This window comes from Colobus angolensis, unplaced genomic scaffold, assembly GCF_000951035.1.
Source record: "Colobus angolensis palliatus isolate OR3802 unplaced genomic scaffold, Cang.pa_1.0 Scaffold44, whole genome shotgun sequence".
Lineage (NCBI taxonomy): Eukaryota > Metazoa > Chordata > Mammalia > Primates > Cercopithecidae > Colobus > Colobus angolensis.
The window spans coordinates 4,760,757-4,779,402 of record NW_012117821.1 but is presented as its reverse complement, the minus strand read 5'-3'; the positions used below and the strand labels follow the sequence as shown (position 1 = coordinate 4,779,402).

The 18,646-nt window shown below is 39.6% G+C and overlaps 1 protein-coding gene across 1 annotated transcript in view; it reads left to right on the top strand.

Moving 5' to 3' along the window:
- Positions 1-18,646, top strand: part of SORCS3 (sortilin-related VPS10 domain containing receptor 3) — a 617,501-nt gene that overhangs the window by 392,447 nt on the left and 206,408 nt on the right. The window lies entirely within an intron of this gene.

Genomic DNA, 18,646 nt, shown 5'->3' with positions numbered 1-18,646 from the left:
GTAAGAAGGGTCATGATCAGGTGCTCTTTGCTATCTACTAACCCCCTCTTTTTGGAAAAGTGCATATATTTTATGTACATATTCTAAAAAGCAGCATTTTCCCAAAATGTACTCTGGAGAACATCGGTTTCACAAAATGCTTCTTCTTTCATAAGAGTTTCTGTGGTCAAATAAATTCAGGTTATGATAATTCAATTTTATACTCCTGGAAACTCAGGATTCATATTAGGATATTAAAGACTCTGGAGAAGTGCTGAATGAAGAATCCTGCCAAACTTGAAGTCACTGATTCCCAAACTTATTTCACTACAGAATCCTTTTCTTTTGTCACATGTGATAAATCCTTCAGAACTACCTCTGTGGGGCATATTTTGAAAAACCTTTTATGGGAATGAATACATGTTTCAAATGGAAAATTAGCCCTTCCTCCTAGTCAGAAAGTGTTTTATTAATTAGTATTCCTTTATGCATGCATACTATTTTTACCTTGGTTGTAACAAGTTTTGTACAAATTTGCCTTTTACACTTGCCTGCAATAATGTGAAAATGTTTCTTACTTTTATCTTGCTTTCATTTTAGCAGAAGTGATAGCTAAAGGTATGGAGATTAAGAGGAATAAACCAAAGTATATAGAATGCTTAATTATATACTTAATGAAAAAAAAGTTTGGTTAGTCACAGTGGCTCATGTCTGTAATCTCAGTACTTTGAGAGGCTGAGGTGAGAGGATTGCTTGAGGCCAGGAGTTCAAGACCAGCCTGGTCATTATAGTGATACCCTGTCTCTACAAATAAATAAAAGATGAGCTGGTCCTCATGGCATGCCCCTGTAGTCCCAGCTACTTAGGAGGCTGAGATGTAGGGATCACTTGTGCTCAGTTCAAGGCTGCAGTGTACTCTAGCTTGGGTGACAGAGATTAGGCCACTGCCATCACAGAGATTAGGCCACTGTACTCTAGCTTGGGTGACAGAGTGAGACTCTGTCTCAAAAAAAATTTTTTTTGGAGGTTGTACTCATTCCATATCTCTTTTGAATATCTTATGAACACTCCATTAAAAACTCATGTGATAGCCATTTATGCCTTACACAACTTAGGGATGTGGTGCGTGTGTGTTGAGGATGGTGGTGACAAATACCTTGTACATACACACATTCATACCAACATCTTTGGAAGCAGTGGCTTCAACCCATTCCTTCTGCATCCACAAAACTATGTTCAGATTTTAAAATGAAAATTGCCTAAGCATTCTATGAAAAATCAACTGTTTTTTTTGTTTGTTTGTTTTGTTGTTCTGTGTTTGTTTCACAGTAGTTGGGAGAGAAAAGGGAGTTGGGATTGTTGCTCTTGACTCAACACCTGAACTATCTCCAGCATGTTTGCCCCTTACAGGCCTACTATTATTTCATCTTTAGCTGTTATTGCAACTATTATTTTGCCTGTATTTGGAACTATGGAGGTTTTACGATAGACTAAGGCAGAAAAGGGAAATACTTGTTTTTCTGCTATTTCACCTATAGAACTACAGCCTTTGCCGAGCTGAGATGGTCCAGTTTCTCAATATACCACCACTCAGAAGTCCAGAATTCAAAAAGAAAAAGAAAAAAAAAGGAAAGAAAGAAAATGAAAGAAAGAGCCCTCTGCTGTTTCTGGAACAAACTCTTAAGATGATAAGGCAGTTGGCCAACTAGGAAGTCAGGTTAGTAGAGGAGGAAAGGAGGAAAGCACACTGGACTAGATGAGCCGTGCCATTGTTTCTGAATGAAATTAAGTGCCTAAGAGGCAACATTTTCCTATATTTTGCAAAGAGCAAGAGGAGAAGCTTCCAGCTGCTGTCATCCACCCTCTTCCTTTATGCAGTAAAAAAAAACAAAAACAAAACAAGTCCCTAGGTCCTGATAATTGTGTTTTGTCTCTTCTCCACTCTGTGCTTCTTTCATATATGCACCCAAGGGGAAATATAAAAGTTTATGCCTGTGCTAGCTAGCCAAGTGGTAGTTTTGAATATTCCATTTTTGTAATTATCACTTCTCCATTTCTGATATATAATTACCATGATTATTCTTTTAGGTGTCATGTGAGTCATGGCAAAAGAGCTTATTTTACATAGACTTTTTTTTTTTAATCCAAAGACAGAATTCAAGGTTTTCTAAAGCTCTAAACCACTTATGTTAAGAGATATGGTTTGTATAGGTTAGGGATGTAAACATTAACTTGTTATCTCCTTGAGAAAAGACAAAATATGCATTTCTCTGGGTGTAGCACAAACGTTGGCTTAAGTGGGACCTCTTTAAACTATGGTTCCCTCATCCATCTAATGGGAACAGTATTTTTCTTGTCAATTTCATAAGGTTATTGAAAGGAGCAGATGTATCAAGTGGACACTTGGCAATTTCACTTCTCCATTGATTTAAGTAGTATGTTTATTACCAGTCCTCAAGAACATGTCACATAAGTGATTTGTCATTTTGCTGGGCAAATATGTGTACGGTAAGGCTGATGCCCATGGGCATGTGATAACAACTGAATGGGTCTAATTTATTGCCAATAATCCACATCTCAGCCGAACATTATTGTTCTCTACTTTTTGTTGAGTCATAATTCTTATAATTCTTATGAAGTGAGCAAACAAAGCAAAAGAATAACATGCATGAAAATGATTTCTTTGGGAGAGAGGGTGTGGAGGGAAGAGGTATCGAGGATGGTTGGGGAATGTTGAGCGGAAAGCAGGCATGGTAAAAACAAGACATTGAAATGCGAGGTGATGTTAAAAAGACTTAACTTGTGGTATGTAGACAAATACATTGAACATGGGATTCAGAAGAAATACTACAAATAACAATATTTGATTGTTGTGATTCACAGCTTTGCTCCTGTGACCCTGCACAAATATTCTTATTTATAAGCTGGACATTTGCAAGTGTCCTAAAGGATAGATCCTTCATGACTGTCCAGTTTCCTGTCCCATGCTACTCTCAGTTGTTGGCAACTAGCAGCTAGGAGGGGGATTTGTGCAGAAGATCACTGTGTTCCAGAAGTGATTTCTGATGAGGACACAACAGAAAGAATGAACCATGTTCATGTCTCTCATCTGTTCTCTCATCTACAGTGATGACTGTTGTAATGGTTGTGAAAGTACATTGGAAATTGTAAGGAGTTATTATTATCCACATCTTCATTGGTGCCGCACCTTGCTTGTGGGTTAGGCAGAGCATGAAACATAATATTCATTAGCATCAATACTAAGCTTCCTCTGGAAATATTTTTATGAATTCTGGATGTTCTAATCCAATCAAGATAGGTCACCTAGGAATCTTACACCATGGAATGACTCAGCCATCAATCTCATGCCACAAGAAGAAAGACAACTGACATGAACATTCCTTGTTTATATGTGACCCTTCCACTCACTTAGTTAATTCTAAGTGAATTAACATAAGAACGGAAGACCAAATACCACATGTTCTCACTTATAAGCAGGAGCAAATCCTTGGATATGAACATAAAGGTGGGAACAATAGACACTGGAGACTACCAGAAGGGTGCAAGGGGGCAAGGGCTGAATAACTACCTATTGGGTACTATGCTCACTACCTGGGTGACAGGTTCAGTCGTATCTCAAATTTCAGCATTGCACAATATACCTTTGTTGGAAACCTACACATGTACCCACTGATTCTAAAATAAAAGTTGACATTAAAAATAAATAGAACACTAGAAAAACTATATATGTGTATATGTGTGTATATGTGTATGTATATACACATACACACACACACAGACACACACACACACATTTTTAACATCTTAAAACCTGTCATTCAAAATATTACCTAAACTGTGTTCCGCTGTATATTCCCACCTGTAACATATGGCAGTATCAGTCTATTTAGTTAATATTTACTTCTTCCTTGTGGGAGACAGCCTCCCAGTGGGCTCCACTGATCTCTGTCTTCTGGAAATCCTGCCAGTCTATAGTCTTTTTCTCTTGAGTATAGACTGGATTAGTGACTTGCTTCTAGTGAATGTAATGTGGCAGAGGTAATGAGTTTTTTTGGGGAGTAGGTTACCAAAAGACAGTGTTTTCTTCTTGGGTGCATTCTTGTGCTTGCTTGCTGAAAGCAAGCTACCATGTTGTTAGCTGCCTTATTGAGAGTCCCATGTGGCAAGGAATGGAGGGAGATCTCCAACCAAAAGCCAGTGAGAAACTGATGGCCCGACAGCTTAGTTCTAATGAGGAAATGAATTCTATCAACAGTCGTATGAGTGAGTTCAAAAGCAGATCCTTCTCCATTCAAGCCTTCATGTGTGACTGCAGCCCTGGCAAACACTTTGATAGAAGCCTTGTAAGAGACCTCCTTAGGGAGAGGCACCCAGCTGAGTTATGCCTGGATTCTTGACCAACAGAAACAGTGAGACAATACATATTTGTTGTTTTTAGCTCCTAAGTTTTGTGGTAATCTGTTATATAGAATTATTAAGAGATAACCAATATGCTTTACTCTGATCCTTATTCTTTGCTTGTTTATTTTAGAACATAAGGTTCTACTTCTGTCTACACGTAGCCTCCTGTCTACATACAACTACTTCTGTCTCGTACTACTTCTTCTGTTTTCTCTTCATTGGTATCAACCTTAGATATTTCATTTTGCCCCTTGTTTGGGTGTGTCCTTGAAACAGAAAAATATCACCATGTTCTGGTATCCCTGACACCTACGCCCAGACTCTATGGGATTTGACAGCTGATCAACAAACCTCAGGGCCCTATCCTCAACCTGAGTGAGGCTTACTTAATATCACGAGATTGCTTGACTTTGTTACACTTTATTATTTTATATTTTGATGGCGAGACCGCGTTTTCTAAGAATATTGTTTATTGTAAATATCTGTGTGTGTACATATACACACACAAGTCATGTATGTACATGCTCATTTAGAGAAGTGTTAATTTCATTAATACTAATACTTCACTAGAAGTACTAATATGAATCTCATTGTCTGGATTTTAGACACCCATCTCAGCCTAATAGCAGCTCTGAGTGGAGGATGAAGGGTGGAGAAGCAGGAAGTGAAACTTGAGGATGGTTACCTTGAGATAATGTGGTTGGAGTGAATACTCTTGCACCTCTTGCCTGAATTGGAGCTCTGTAGATCTCACCTGTTCTGGAATATATCCTATAATTTGCTTCAAAAGTGGGCTCCTTCTATTCATTTAAGAACTTCTTTTGACCCTGGACCATGGTTCTTGAAGAGTCAGCTGCCGAATCATCCTTAGGCTGTTAATATATTATCCGTGACAGAGCCAGAGTTAAAGAATAGACAGCATGGCTTGAGATGGCTTCCTGGAAAATCAAGATCTTTTCAAACAAAGTTAACATTATGGGCTGAATTTTTGAAGCTGCCTCTAAATGTGCATCTACAATTTTGCAAACACAGTCATTTGCAATCTCAAGTAATGGGATTTAGGCATCGACCTGATATAAGGGATCAGATTTTAAGGTCATTGCAAACCAGGGTATGCCACAAATAATATTTAATTCAGCTCTTCTTTACATTTTTAAAATGGTGCAGCAATTTAAAAATACATTACATTCAAAATAATACATGCAAGGTCAGGAGGGGAAATGTGAAAGCTCAGCTTGCAAGCAGAAATCAGTTTCTGCTTTGCTGTTGGTGGCTACCCATGCTGTATGTCTGCTTGCGTCTTGTCTGTGGAAGAGCTGTCTTAATGCTAAGACTAAAATGCAGTGTTCATAAGGTGCACGTGGTAGTTAGCCACGACACTGAGCAAGACAGAATGGTCAACTCTTTGGATGAAGTCAAGACTTGCCAGATTTTTGATGATTATGCTGAGTACATGTAAGTTCTGTGAAGTAGGAGACATATATAACTATATTCCTAATGACTTCTTTGCTATGAAAAGTGGGAGTCATGTTTGGTCCTGCCTTGGGAGATCTGCAAAGATTTGTATGCATTAAACATGGAATTCAAAGACAGCTACATCCACTCACCTAATCCAGTGTAGCAAAAATTCCATAGTGCACATGGAAACACCATTGTTTTCTCTTTCTCTGGCTTTGTGGCCAGTGATTCCTTAGTTAGAGGCACATGGCTTCCAAATACTTATTCCACGCAGATGATTACTCAGAGGGCATGAGAAATACTCATTTTGCTCAGAAACAGTGAAATCTAACTTTATTTTCACTCACTGATAATAAACTTGCAGAGGGGAGCAAACTTTACTGTTGTCACAGTGGGTGAGATTTCAGGACCTTATTGTCCTATGAGGGTGGTGGGTCAGAAAAGCCCCCACATAGAGACTTTGACTACTGCCATCTTCCTGGAACTCAGATTGCCTTCAGTACTTGCATGTTACATTAAAAAGGGGGGAGAGTTGAATAGGTTGGTGGTGATGAGTTGTTAACGTCCATGAGCAGGAATAGGACAATTGGAGGGCTAGGGAGAAGCCTAGAGAGAGAAGATGACAATGTTGAGCTCAGCCCCCAAGGATAAATTACCAAATTGAAGGCATGGAGGCTATTTAAAATGCAGGTTGGATACTGGGTTGCACGCAGGAGAAACCATCCTTTCTTCCCTGTTGAGGAAATCTGTTATTGTTCTGTTCCAGTTTGGTCTGGGGCTGTGCATTAGTCAGTGCTGGCTGTCAAAACAAAATACCACAGACTGGTTCCAGGCTTAAGCAACAGAAATTTGCAGTTCTGGAATCCAGAACTGTGCAAACAGGGTGCCGGCATGGTTGGCTTCTGGTGAGGGCCCTCTTCCAGGTTGCAGAGGACCACCTTCTGGATATATCCTGCCATGGTGGAGAGAGAGAGGGCAAGCTCTCTGGTGCACTTTCTTATAAGGGCACTAATCACATTATGAGAGCCCCACCCTCATCCAAACCTAATTCCTTCCCAAAGGCCTTATCTTCGGATACCATCAGTTTGAAGTTTAGAGCTTCAACATATTTTTTTTTTTGGAGAGATACAATTCAGTCCATAGCAGGATGTAAAACAGGGAACAACTTGGGAAGGAATACAAAAGTTTTAGAGACACTTCCACCTAGAGGTGTCCTGGAGCAGACGTGGCTAAGGCTTGTCGGGGAAGTGGAGAGGCAATGCCAGAAATACAAATGTATTGTTTAAAAGACGCGGACACACATTAGCCATTTTTTTTTTTTCTGGTTGGAAACACAATATATCTCATAATCATTCAAGGGAAGACAAAAAAAAAAAAAAGAAAATAATTACCTATAATTTTACTGCCCAGAAAATACTTCTTAAAAAATCAAGTACATCTTCATAGCCTTTTTTCCCTAGTATAATTTTAAACATATATTTAAATTTTTATCATTCAGATCATATTGCTGATAAAATTTTAAATCTTTTAAAAGTGAAATTGAACATTCTCCTGTACCATCCTCTACTCTTTCTAAACATTTTAAAGCTTGTATTGAATTGTATTCTAATCTGTGAATATATAATAATGTAATCTTTCTTTTGTTATTTGATATTTATCTTCTGAAATTTTACTATTAAAGTAAGCACTATAATGTTGTTTTAGAAACATTTAAGTAATTATTTGTTCAAGGTCTGATTATTATAATTTTTTTAGGAGAGACTACCAAACAATACATATAAAAATATAGTCATGCCAAATCCAAAGAGTTTACACCAGTTTCCACTACAACTAAAATACCATTTCACTATATCACATAAAAATTTACTTTAAAGAAGTTATCCATTTTAATATGCAAAAATGAGTTTTCCTTGTTTTAATTTGCATTTCTTATCAGACCAGTGAGTTTAGACATGCCTTTGTATATCTATTAACCATTGTATTTTCTTTTATGTGACCATCTGTTTTTGTTTCTTCGTTATGGGTTCTTTATATCGTCTCTCATTTTGTTTCAGTATTATATCATGTATTCTTTGGCTTTTAATTGCATTATGCTTTTTAGCATACTTTATACTTACAAAAATTTATGTTATCGAATCTTTCATTTTCCCTTTATAATGTTTTTATTACTTTATGTTTATCAAACACCCATAGCCCGTGACCATGTAAATACAAACAAATTTTTTTATTTGAAATGCTGTCTTATTCAATCATATATATTAGATATTAGATATATATAAAAGACATAAAAATATTTAGCATTGTCCAACAATATATTTTAGAAATCTCATATTAATAGTTATCTATGTCATCTAGTGACAATTTAATCATTTTGATAATTTAATAATTTTCCATATTTTTAAGATTTATAGGATTTCTATTTTTTTTTTGAAGTAAAATGAAATGCAGTGAACATCTTTTCACTTAATTCTGTGCCCATATTTTGGACTGATTTCCTCTGATGGTTTTTTAGGTAAGATAAACTCTGGTCTGAGGTTAGGAGCCCTCGAGGTCTCAAGGTCGGTGGCATTTTGCAGCTTTGGTTTTATCGTATTGGTCAGTCTTCTGTGCCCTGTGGCCAGAACACATTGCATTTAGTTGTTGTTTATAACACAATAGAATGTCTGGCTGGGTAAGTCTCTTCTCTGCAAAATACAACAAAATAGAACAAAAATAGAACTCTTCTTTTTCGAAATATTCTTGGTTTATTTTACTTATTGATTCATCTGAATGAATTTAGAATCACCTTGTCATGTTTCAAAATCTCTTCCTCCCCATAAAGCAGCTAATTAGACTATTAAGTAGAATTTCAGCAAAGCTATACATTCATTTGAAAATAGTGGAATTTTTTTCAATATCCGGTATTTGTGTTTGGCCACATGGTTTGTCTCTCTTTTTATTCCCTTCTGTTCATTCCTTAGTAAAGTTTTCTTCATATTAGCCCTACGTGTTTTTAATTAATGTCATTCCTATGAATATTCAGTTTTGGTGCTATTGTAAGTAAAGACATGTTGTACACAGCATCTCCCTTCAGATTGGCATGACTGAACAGGGTAACCTTGAGATATATATGTAATTTGCCTAAGGACACATATGGTTGCTCGTTGGTGCCCTACAATTCTTCAGACTACAAAGAAAATATGCTTTATAAACTTCAAGTTATTAGAAGAGTGTGATGTGAGTAAGGATAAACACCTATGGGGATATTTGGTATCTAAACACAAAGCTCTGCCCTTAATAGTTATGTGGCTTTTGGCAGTTGCATTTAACCTTTGTGACCAGTGTGCCACCAGTCAGAAAGGATACCAGATGCTACATCCTGCCTTTCCCCGCTGGCTGAATGTCATTCCTCTTAGCCTGGAGCACAGTAAGTGCTTAATAAATACCAGCTATGAAATTAATAATAAAACAACTTATAATAAGAGGAGATAATTGGAATAAATGACTATCCTTGTTAATTTGGTAGCAAATGGCACATAGCATCACTTTGAAACTAAGCAAGTTAGAAAGCATCTGCACTTTTTTCAACATTCAAATCCCATTGCCTAATAGTCAGAGTTCATATTTTTGACCTGTTTTTCCAGCAATCAGCATATGGCTTATTATTATACTTGCTAAAACTACTATTTTTAGAGGAAAAATATTTCTGGCTTGATATTAATAAAATTAAGTAAAATTCAAAATCCTTAAACTAAAATTGTGTTATATCAGATCATGTGTACTTTAGCAGACGTAATGCAAATGTTGAGACAAATTCTTGCACATTGAAGAGGGACCATGGCCAGAAATGGAAAGCACCAAAAGAGTATTAAAGGAAGTGTTAGGACTGCTCAGAAGATAAAGGTCTCATGCCATCCTGGTGTTCCCAGAAAAGGGTTCCTGGAGGAGATATGATGGAAGAATCCTGAAGAATGGTTTGAATTGCCAAGTAAGAAAGTGAAACAGGTCCTTCTGGAAGGAAGAACAACTGGATGAAAGCTGAGGTCATATGTACAGAGAGTAGGTGGTTAATCCGCTAGAATAGGGTCTCTCAACCTCTATGTTTTTGACATTTTGGGCTGGATAATTGTTCTTTGCATTCTAAGATGTTGACTAGATCCCTGGTTTCTACTCAGTGAGTGCCTCCTGCAGCCTTCTAGTTGTGACAACCCCAAAATGTGTGCAGACATTGCAGAATGTGCTCTGAGGCACAAAATATTTTGCCCCTCACTCCCAGCAACTGTGTTAGAAAAAAAAAAAACCACTTTGCATTGAGGAGCAATGAGAAATAAAGCAGAGATATAGACTAGATTCAGATTGTGAAGCTCCTCACATGCCAGGTAAGTGGTTTGGAGTTGTCTGTCTTGGTAATAGAGGACATTCATCTTTTGTGCAAGAGAATGGCATGATATTCATGTTTTATGAAGATTTATTAACATTTGGCAGTTTCTTGTGATGCTTAAGTGCATTTATATGCAACTGTCTGTCAATAGATGAGCTACTGACTTATGACAGATGCAAATCTTCTAAGGCATCCTGATCTCAAGTTCCATTCTCCAGTGAAAAATTATACAGTTGTACACTTTAAGTGTGTGTACCAAATGTGTATGTTTTGAAACCGTATATTTTTATTTAATTGAAAACAGCATTAAACATTTTTTAAAACTAAACTGAAGATAATCATTTTAACACAATACTTTCTTCCTTTCTTGCCCTCTTTTAAGTTTTATACACATGAAAATAATTTCTCACAAAATTTCAGTTACATTGTATGACTATTTTACATCTTTAAAAAAAAAACCTTACACCTAACATAAACAGTTTGCTACATATGTACATAGCATTCATAAAGATCATTTTGGTAGTGGCAGAATATGCCACTGAATTGATATACTCTCATTTATACTCAAGAGTTATAGAAAAGTTAGAGTGGGAAGAACCATGAGAGATTATCTGGTCTAGTGATTTCTCCAACAGTACAGTTGGAAGCCTTATGGGTAGTCTGACATATTGCCTAAGGTACTACATTAGGTACAGAGATGGCTGTGCGATGCTTAGTGATCAAGTTCTTACACCCGTCATTTTTGGTCGAGCCAGAAGTACTCAGATTTTTAATTAGTTTTATGTATTAGACTTCTATATAAGTTTTTTTAATGACAGAAGGCCATTCATCAAAGAAGTAAATGAAAATATTTAGAAAATCATTGATCTAGAGTGGTCTTTTCATTTCACACAAGCTGCATATGGGTATAACAGTCTGCAGGTTATCTTTCCTCAGTGCCCACACCACCCTGAAATGTCTAATTCCATAGTGTAGACACTGCTTGAATGGTTAAAGTCTTTGCCAAACTACCCAAACCATTGTTTTAGGAGGATGCCACCTGGTGACCCATTGCTATATCAGTGGGCTAACCTGATTTGGTGAGAAGATAACTGGCCACACTCACATGGACATGATTTTGGCCAGTTTGGTGTTAATGCATGGTGCTAATGCATTGGATTGGAAGAAATAGACCCCTTCATTTACTTGGTGGCGAATGGCACTGAGGATCATTCACTCCCACCCTAGCCTGTTTAGCTCTCAAAGATATGCCTAAAATAGATTCTTCAGGCAGTTAGGCTTTTTCAGCTGTCAGTGTATTGCTTTTTAAAGGCACTGGCCTTCTTCCTCTATACATGTCTGTATTTCTGAATGTAGTATATTCTACCATTTCAATCCTCATTGCTTACAAATACAATGAGAGACAAAATTCTCATTTAGGAATCCTGAAATCTTTCCAAGTCAGGACACATTCTTCCCTTTTAGGCATCTCACCTGCTTCCACTCTTTGAAAAGACAATCTGGATGATGGATTAGGGGCTTGTCCCACCTCCTCTCATCTCTTCGCTGGACAGCGTGTCATATTCAGACATTCTCCAACCTTTTCCCCTAAGAGTGTGTTGAAGAGAGCTGTCAAGTAATTTGGGCAGAACTGTGCACAATGGAGGCAGATAGAGAGGGAACCCGTGGGGGATCCCAGCTCTGCAGACTTAGCATTTTGGATGGATGCAAGGAGACTGAAGCATTGAAAAGGTCAGACCCTGGAACCAGTCTGATCTATAAAAGGCACCACAGTGTGCAATAATTGCCAAGGAGTGGGCTAAAAGCACTAGGGGATTTAAAATGGGATGGCCATGCCCTTCTCCAAGTGACACTGGGAATGCGAAGTCTGAGATCCCATCCTGCTTCCTAACATTTCTTAACATTACTATCTTCATTTAACAAGTGTCATGGAAAGATGTGACAGTGAAATAGAACAAATGGAGTTGGGTTATATGACTGTTTTCCACTTTTAAATGGAGACTTAGAACATGAGTTACATAATTGAGGGAAACATACCTTCATCCATTTTTTAAATGAGACTTTTTTAGGATTTTTCCAGAGCTGAAAGAAACTCAACAAGTTAGGAGAAGAAAAGAAAACAGTTCATGGACTCTGAAGTGTAATGGAAAGAGTATTGGAGTAGGAGGCGGGACTTCTTGTTGCTAATTCTACTCCTGCCACTGGGCAGCCAGGGCTTGGGGCACTAATAGGATTCCTCTGGCTTTCTGCATCCTCATCTGTAAAATTCAAAGGGGTGATGACCAAGGGAGAACCAGCAGTGAATACCCGAGGTGCTTGCTAAAAATGCAGACTCTAGATAGAAGGAATAAATGCAGTGTTCAATAAAATAGAGTAGAATAACTATACTTAAAAAAATATATTGTACTTAGGTGACAGGTGCCCTAAATATCCTAATTCAGTCACTATGCATCATATACATGTAAAACTTTGCCCCACAACTTTGCACAAATAAAAAGAAATTTTAAAAATGCAGATAGATTATTGGGCCCCACCTGGAAATCCCTGATCTGGATGTCTGGACCTGGGCCTCAGGAATCTCCATTTGAAGAAGCTCTCCTGGCAATACCTTTGTACACTAGATTTTGAGAACTAGAGGAGGTAGTCAAGAGGTTGTTTTGAAAACCAGGGAGACAAATTAGTGGAGTCCCAGGTGTTCCCCTTTGAGTAGTACAAACTGGTTTCCCCTTATCAAAAACCCCCTCCTTTCTCCACCGTGCTTGAAATACATAGTGGAAAGGGTTGTTCCAACCAATGAAGACATTGCCACCTCCAGGCATCTTTTCAAAATGCATACACTCCTGCTAAATGAGATAATATACTTCAGTGTGCTTTGCAGGCTGCAAAGGATCTTTAAAATGCTGTATAACTGTAAAATGCTATATTGCTCTTAGTCTTTATTAGAATAATGCCTGTAGTTTTTATTAACATTATGGCATGAATGAGGTTACTGATTTTATCTATGCCTGTTTAGATGTACGTAGGAATTCCATTGAAAAGACACTTTTGAGTCCCCACTCTTTGAACAGTGTATATATTCAAAGGGATATGAAGGACAGTAGGTAGGGGTTGTTCCAATATCTGACTCTCTCTAAGGTAGTAAATTATGCATTCAAGCCCATTGCCACATGACTCTCAGTGTTTTTGCACTGTATGCAGTGTGCATATCCCCAATCCCTTCACTTGGGCTCATCCATGTGACTTGCTTTGGCTGAGTTTAGCAAATGTGACACAAGAGGAAGTTCTGCCATTGCACTGTAGCTGTGGCCCCTCACCCCAGGCCCCATCATGAACCCACAGAGCAACCTGAGCCTTCCCCTCTATGGAATGCCAAGCTCTGCAGGATTCCTAGCATGAAGCAGAGCCTCCCATTGAACCCAGCCTAGAAAAGCTGATCCCAGCTGGCCTTAGATGTACCAGCAAAATACATAACTGTTGGTTTAAGCTGCTGAATGTTGAGGTAGTTTATTATGTAGCAAAAGCTAAACTGATACAGTAGGACAAAGACAAGTTGAGATAAATGGACAAATGGCTGATACAAAGGATTGTTAAGTACCAGGAGACAGGTGCAGCCTGTGATAGAGGTGTCAGAGGAGTGGCATCAGTAACGTGTTCATGCAAGAGTTGGCATTTGAGGGGATTTGAAAGATGGTTTCAATTTCAACAGGCAAGCTTGTGTACATACTTGTGGACCCTCTGGCATGGTGGGTAACGGCAGACATTTCAGCCACAGGAAGGAGAAAGAGGAGAGTTCCCCAAACAGAAAAGCATGAAGTGTGTTTAGGAAATTGTTAGCAGGTCCGTCTATCAAGAAGTTCAGATTCTATGCTTGGAGAGAGAGAGAGGCCGATTAGCCTAGAAAAGAAGATTAAAGTGATAACTTAGAAGCTTTAAATGCCTGGCATTAAAGGGTTGCACGCAGCGGCAGAGCATGCTCAGGACTGGTCTTTAGGAAGCTCATTTTTACAGCCAGGTGAAGGGCAAATTACACAAGAAAGAGCTGGAGACCAGGTGGCCAATTAAAAGGCTATTCATTGCTGGGAGCAGTGAGTCCTGGAAAGAGGAGATGGAAATCCAGGAAATTCTAGAAGATGTGGCTTGCAATTTAAAAAAAGTTAAAAAGGCCAGACATGGTGGCTCACACCTGTAATCCCAGCACTTTGGGAGGTCGAGGCAGGAGGATCACTTGAGGTCAGAAATTCGAGACCATCCTGACCAACATGGAGAAACACTGTCTCTATTAAAAATACAAAATTAGCTGGGCATGGTGGTGCGTGCCTGTAATCCCAGCTACTCGGGAGCCTGAGACAGGAGAATCCCTTGAACACGGGAGGCAGAAGTTGTGGTGAGCCCAGATCGCGCCATTGTGCTCCAGCCTGGGCAACGAAAGTGAAACTCCGTCTCAAAACAAAAAGCAAACAAAAAAGTTAAAAATAATTTAAGTATAGAAAATAAATTCAAATTAATTTGCAATCTTCAAATGTTTCCTGTAATGTGTAATATCTAGAAACTAGAGTTCTACTTGGAAACAAATTCAAAAGTTATGGTGGCCACCAATTTATAGACTTTACAAATAGTTTTTTTAACAAGGGCTGAACGTCAGCATAATATTTACACGTTTGTTGGAAAGCTGTGCTCTGGACTTAGGTATCATTTCTCCCAGGGTAAGAAAGCACTGAAGAAAGTTCTTTGAGTAGTTTTTTGTTTGTTTTGGGGGGTGAGGTAGGGTGGGAGAGATGTTCCTTGTTTTTAAGACAGAGTCTCCTTCTGTCACCCAGGCTGAAGTGCAGTGGCACGATCTCGGCTCACTGCAAGCTCCGCCTCCCAGGACATGCCATTCTCCTGCCTCAGCCTCCAGAGCAGCTGAGACTACAGGTGCCCGCCAGCACACCCTGCTAATTTTTTGTATTTTTTAGTAGAGATGGGGTTTCACTGTGTTAGCCAGGATGGTCTCGATCTCCTGACCTCGTGATCTGCCCACCTCGGCCTCTCAAGGTGCTGGGATTACAGGCGTGAGCCACCGCGCCTGGCCCCCTTTTTAAAATAGACCTCCAAATAGAGAGTGGGTGACAGAGCGAGACCCTATCTCAAAAAAATAAAAAAATAAATAGAATAAAAAATAATTGTGTGCAGGAGGTTTAGGAGCTCTCAGGAACAACACCACCTTTGAGGAATGAAGGATACGGTGTGGGTGGAGAAAGAGGCTGCTTGCGATGCAGGTGCAGCAGCTGATCTTATAGCACTTGTGTAGCTGGGATGGCCCTTCAGAAACATCCAGCCTTGAACCAAAGGATTGGGTCTTTATATCTCCACAGTGACTGGCCATGAGATGTGGGCTGCCACCAGGGGAAGGGTATGACCCTAGTGAGGTAGCTATCATCAGCTGTGAAAAATTCCCAGAGAGCAACTCAGCTGAGAGCCATGAGCTACCTACACCCCAACACTTAGGATAAATTCCTGGGACAGAGGGGGATTCAGGTGGCATCCACCTTTGGAGAGAGTTATTTATTCCAAATCCTTGTTATTTTCCTAAGAGGCAAAATTAATTTTGATAATAATGGTGTTAAATAACAATGAAATAATAAATGAATGGCAATAACAATAAGAATTTATCATTTATTGAAAGCTTATGTGATGTCAGGCAATGTACTAAGTCCACAGCATGCATTACTGCACTTACGTTTTTAAGAAACATGCAGGCAGAATAATGTAGCGGCCCAGCTTATGGGGTTGGCCGTATAGGCCGTATAGACTGTATAGGTTTGTACAGCTTATTAGCTGTGTGTCTTGAGCACCCAGGGCCTCCGTTTCTTCATTCAAAAAATGGTATTCTAGTAACAACAGCAATCTGTCTCCTAGGGTTGTGGTGTTATACGAATTAGAAAATAGTGGAGCTGGTTTGTGAGCTAGAAAGTGGGAGAACTGTTCTTTCTGGGTTCAAAGCCCATGTTGTCAAATTTAACTTTTGGTGTTTGTGGGAGGGTAGACCAGAGCAGGGTGCCATGATGGAGACCCTGTGTAGTGGGAGGGTGTTGAGTATTTCAGCAGTTGGAGAGGTCAAGGTTAAAAGCGCAGTGAAGGACAAAAGGGTAAGAGGTAGAAGGGTGTGGAAGACTACCAAGCTCACAGTGTTTACCTGGCTTCCCCAGCAAGGGCTAGCCCTGTTATAAAAAGAACAAAACCTAGAGACTCAAAACTTCATTCCTCTTTGTACTGAACCCTACCCTTGATTGTTTGTTCAAGGAAGTGCCCAGTTTCTTGACTGTCCTCCATGGCCTGGATCATGCTTGTGAGGCACTTTCATTCAGCCCCACCACAGTGCCAGGCTCCATCAGACACCTTTTGATGGAGGTGATGGTCTTTTAGGCTCGGAAATCTACTCTGGTTATGTGAGGAGTCATGTCACCTCAGGTATGATTGCTGAACTGGGAAGTGGGTGGAACGAAAGAAACAGCAGCTGAGGGAAGTGACCATGAAGAAACTTACTGTTGTATGTCATTAATCACTAATTGCTGAATGATTTTATTATATGGCAGCCATAAAATATCACTTGAGGTTTTACAGCCTGTGCTAGCTTTAAGAAAACAATTCCTTATGTCAAAATGACTATTAAATTAAGTGAGTCCATATTAAACATCCTATGGACTCCCAATGATTTATGAGGCTGTGTCATGACTAAGAATCCTTCCTTCCTGCTGCTCGCAGGAAACCAGCAGCCGTTTTTGGAACAGCTACCGACTTTGGGAACCTGAGAGATGAGATGTGCTGGTTTCTAAGACACCTGGACAATTGGAGTTAAAACACTCTCATTTTACAGATAAGGAAACTGGGGCCCAGGGAGGTAAAGTGACTTACCCAGAATCACTGTGTAGACAAAGTGGCTACACTGTATCTGTTGTGCTGATATTACTAATAATTCTTTATTTGTCCTGTGATTCCCAGCCGTCCCTACTGTCTCTTTTTAATAAGAGGCAAATTGAATCTTGGAAAACTCTTTTGCATGTAACTTCAAATATAACCACTTGTGAGATAAGGTGTGATGCCTTTCGGTCACACCTATTTGCATTTGTTGCCCTGGATTTGCTTTTACATGTTTTTGATGGAGTTAGACCGAGTTAGACCCAGTATATTGACTGACAATAATTGTTTGGGCCTTGCAAGGTGTTTCCACCAGAGCATTTACACCTTCACACTTGGAGCACTGTGGGGATACTGAATAGACACCAGCCATGTCCCTTCCTTCAAAGAGCTCAGAATCCAGCCAGGAGAGCTGATCCTCGGGGGTCACATGCTGTATTGATAAAAGGCCATTGAAAGAAGCCTGGAGAAGTAGCTAGTCTGAAGTTACTGATCTCGAGAAAGCTGAGCAAGTCAGCCGGTAGCCTATGCAGCCAGGCTCAGCTCTGCCGTGTTCCTGTAGTCCTCACTATGGTAGCAGCTCCGAGCATGCTGCTAGTTCCCCATAGTGCCTGCAGATGGCCCCAGAGTGCTGCCAGAGCATGACTTCACCACTCATGAATTGATTAGTTCAAGGAACATTTGTTGAACATCTACTAGGAGCCAGGCACTGAACTAGGCGTTAGGAAACAATGGTGGGTGAAACAAACATGTTCTCTGCCCTCTTAGCAGTTATGGTGTAGCAAGGAAACAGGAAGTAAGCAAATAATCAGTCAATTAAAGTTGTGATTACTAATTGTGATAAGAGCAATTTAAGATGATTAAAGGTTGCCACGGTGAGTGTAAAACTAAAGGATCTAGTGTAGACTGGAACTCTGAAAGGCCTTCCTTAATCATCTATGAATTAGTCAGTGTTCTCCAGAGAGAGAGAACCAACAGGAGATAGATAGAAAGCTGGATGGATGATTGATAAATAGATATAGATGGATGAGAGGGGACTTATTAGGGGAATTGGCTCATGAAATTACAGAGGTTGAAAGGTACCCCAATAGGTCTTCTGTAAGCTGGAGACCCAGGGAAGCTTCTGGCATGGCTCAGTCCAAGTCCAACAGTCTCAGAATCAGTTAAGCTGATGGTATGAATCTCAGTTTGAGGCCGAAGGCTTGAGAACCTGGGGGGTTGCTGGTTGAAGTCCGGGAGTCCAAAGTCCAGAGATCCTGGAGTTCTGATGTTCAAGGGTGAGAGAAGAAGGGTATCTCAGCTTTGGGGGAGAGAGAGAGATAGCAGCAGAGAAGGAAGTAGGGAAGGAGATAAAAAGGGAGAGAGAAAGAATTCACTTTTCCTCTTTTTGTTCTCACCAGGCCCCCAGCCCACTGAGTGATGCCTGCCCATATTAGGGGCAGATCTTTCCCACCCAGTCCACTGGGCTCACACGCCAATCTCCTTTGGAAACACCCTCACAGATATACCCAGAAATAATACTTTATCTGT